We start from the raw sequence: 3,344 nt of genomic DNA on the forward strand, positions 1-3,344 counted from the left end.
ATATGGACAATTAATTTGTGGTGGATTGTATAATATAGCACCTTGGTAATAATAGTTGGTATAAATCGAACGTGGTTCAAACTACTCTTTGAACTTTCCTAATATCTCCAAGAACAATTTGAAATTTTCGCAAAATCGGTTAAGTATTTTTTGAGTAGACATAGGTCTACTATATATAATAGCTACAAATATACATTCAACTCTCATATTTGTTTTAAGATATAATTTTTTTATTGGAAACCGCCATAACGTGACGATCTGATGGATGCTTTTACATAATCTAGTAATCTACCATAATAATGATTACCTATATATTAAAATATCGTAAGGAGGGCTTCAGATGGCTTAGGGAGGGCTAAGCCCTCTTAAGCCCCCCCCCTATTTACGTCTATGCAACTGAGCAAGGCCGTATCTGAGGGTGGTTAGTTTCGATCCCCTCCCTAAATTTTTTCAATATGTCTTATTTTTAACTAAATATCGAAACATAAATTCAACAAAATTATAATATACAAGTTTTGGACATTCTACATCCTACACGTCAACTTCTTGAACTTAAGTAAACAATCTTACACATAACGATTCATTATTTGAATAATTAACAATGGAAATAAATCATTATACGTTATTCCTTATGTTCAATGTCATTAAAATTGAAATATTTATCTCGTATGAACATTGCTGAAGTTATATTGTGAAATTCAAAACAAATTACTACCTGTTATACCGATATAATGCATATTTACTATACACATAAAATTAATACTAATGACTGAATTGTTGTATCCAAGCAGATTTATTTTTAAGTACATACTGTGATCTATATTTATTTGGTATTCTCATTCTCATATAGATATAATCAGAAATTTTTTTTTTAAACTTAATTAAGTTTTATATTGTACCAAAGTATTGTGTATTATTTATAACATATTAAGATATTAATTGTGAAAATTGCGATATTGTTAATCTCTAGCATTCAAGAACAAAAAACTTTTTTATTTCTAACAATAAGTAATAACTAATTAAATTACATTTAACTTTTAATATAATTTATATACCTTTATACAAATATAATGATTTATAATATGTTTAATTGTGTAAATCAGGTAGTCAATCTCTATTGATGAATATATAATAATATAATATTTGATATTATTAATATTTAACATATAGTTTAAGTCTCAACAGTACTTTATGATATCCAACTATGACTATATTATCTTAGTTAGTTAACTGTTGAACACTATTGGTTAATTCAATAATAATTTTCTTCACACACCACATTTACTAAAGTTTAATTTATATTTTTACACTAACCATGATGAACATCTCAAAAAAGTAATAATATTTTGGTATATAATAAATAATAATGTATATTACATTTAATATTTTATAAGATTTTTGCATAACAGCTGTAAAATAAAACAGCATTTATATAAGTTTTTAAATTTTATAATGTATTAAACAATGCATATTTAGCACAAAACAGTTTACATACATATTAGTCACTAAACATTATAAAAGTAATGAACACAATTTTAAAAAATTTCAGAATCTGTGGAACACCATTGATATAGGCTATTATGGTTTAAGTGTTAAACTGTGTCATTATTATTATTATTATTATATTTAAATTTAAACTTTATTGTAAATCTGTATATTAAATATTATAATTATGTAAATTTTACACTGTATGTCTGTACCATACTGTATATTTAAAATTAAATTGGAAATATTTTCCGTTAGGTATATAAAGTTTATTATTATTATTAATATTAATATATTATTTGTTTTAGAAAAATTGACATGCAAAGCTCTTTGAACAATTTTGAATTGGAATATTCAAATTGTACCAATTAGTAATTTAGTTATTTGCTGTATTAATCATAAGTTAAATATAAAATCGTATTTAATTATATTTAATACAATTATTAGATAGAAAATACATTTATTAGGGTTTCTAAAGCTACTTTGAATGACCAAAAATTAATGAATCCAATTTCCATAACTCATGTCTAACTAAATTTCTGAAGTCTGAACTAGGTATATGTTGCCACTTTCCAATTCACATCTACACATCTTGGTCTTCAACGATCTGCACTTTTAAAATTGGCTACCTACCTACCTACTTCTTGACAGTTGGACAATGGTAGTATGGTATATCCTACAAAATAAAAAAAACACAATATAGATAATATATTAAGATTTAAAACAATTTAAAAGAACAATACATACTTTAAAACCAAGAGAAGCATGATAATTTTTAATACTTCACTAAAAAAGAAAAATTGTCTAAAGCGCCTCCTCTTTTTCATACGGACTGAGGACCGTCAATGGTGGAGTTAACACTAAGATTTGCAATTGTGGGCATGTTAGTGAATATAATTAACTCAAGATAAGCTAAGTTAAGTGAACACAAGATTGTTTTAAGCCAAAAGTTGAATGTAAACGTTTACAAAGGTACAACTTAACTTAATTTAAATTTATAGTATTTTTATAAATAATAGTTTGTTTCTTACAATCTTAACAATTATTTAATGTTTCATTCCTCGCAATCATAATTCATTTTAAAAATGATAAAATTATTATTAAAATTAATCATTATTCAGAAGTGTAATTTCATCTATCCGAAACTGGTATGACAAAATATATGTATGAACTGAAGAAAACATTATTGAGTAGTCCATTTTATACATTGATATCCTATTTAATCTGGAGCTTGGAAACCCTCTTTTGCTGAATATAAGAAACAAAAAAATACATTTAATTGTAATTCTTATAAACATATATTTTTAAGTAACTGTAACATAACAAAGTGTTATTTATTTATTATGATAACGCTTTGGAGGGTAAACAGTTAGTTAACTAACATAGTCAACATATGTGTGTAGTTATGTTGTATAATGTATTATGTGCAAAGTTGAGGTAATTTCTGATCTATATAATATATAGACTTTAACAAATACTGGATGAAACTTTGAGATGTGATTTTTAATAAATGGATGTTATAATAAGCTATTAAATGTTTATTAAAATACAACTTGTAACAGGGGTCGGGTTCTAGGTATTAGGCTTAAATATTAATATCAGTTCAAGTTCAGATATATAATTCAGAGGTAATTTATTAACAAAGATTTTAGGTACAATAAATAATTTATGCATGGTGTACTTACAGTATTAGTTAAAGAAGAAATTTAAGTATTAAGTAGGTATTTTAGGTACCTATTTTAGATTCTGCTTGGAGCGATGATTGTATTGATTTTACAATGATGTGTTTTTATTTATTTTATTTTTATTTTTAAGCCGATCACACTTCGGTGCAGTAAAAATGCTTTAACAGCTTTCTA

The 3,344-nt window shown here is 24.9% G+C and overlaps 1 long non-coding RNA gene across 1 annotated transcript; it reads right to left on the bottom strand.

Annotated features, from left to right (window-relative positions):
- Window positions 1-1,895: 1,895 nt before the first annotated feature.
- On the bottom strand, window positions 1,896-3,285 carry LOC115035042. The gene is made up of 2 exons (XR_003840205.1): window positions 2,517-3,285; window positions 1,896-2,161 (listed from the first exon to the last, which is right to left on the bottom strand). It is a non-coding gene; the product is annotated as an uncharacterized LOC115035042 (long non-coding RNA).
- Window positions 3,286-3,344: the final 59 nt, after the last annotated feature.

Source organism: Acyrthosiphon pisum, unplaced genomic scaffold (assembly GCF_005508785.2).
Source record: "Acyrthosiphon pisum isolate AL4f unplaced genomic scaffold, pea_aphid_22Mar2018_4r6ur Scaffold_466;HRSCAF=904, whole genome shotgun sequence".
NCBI lineage: Eukaryota > Metazoa > Arthropoda > Insecta > Hemiptera > Aphididae > Acyrthosiphon > Acyrthosiphon pisum.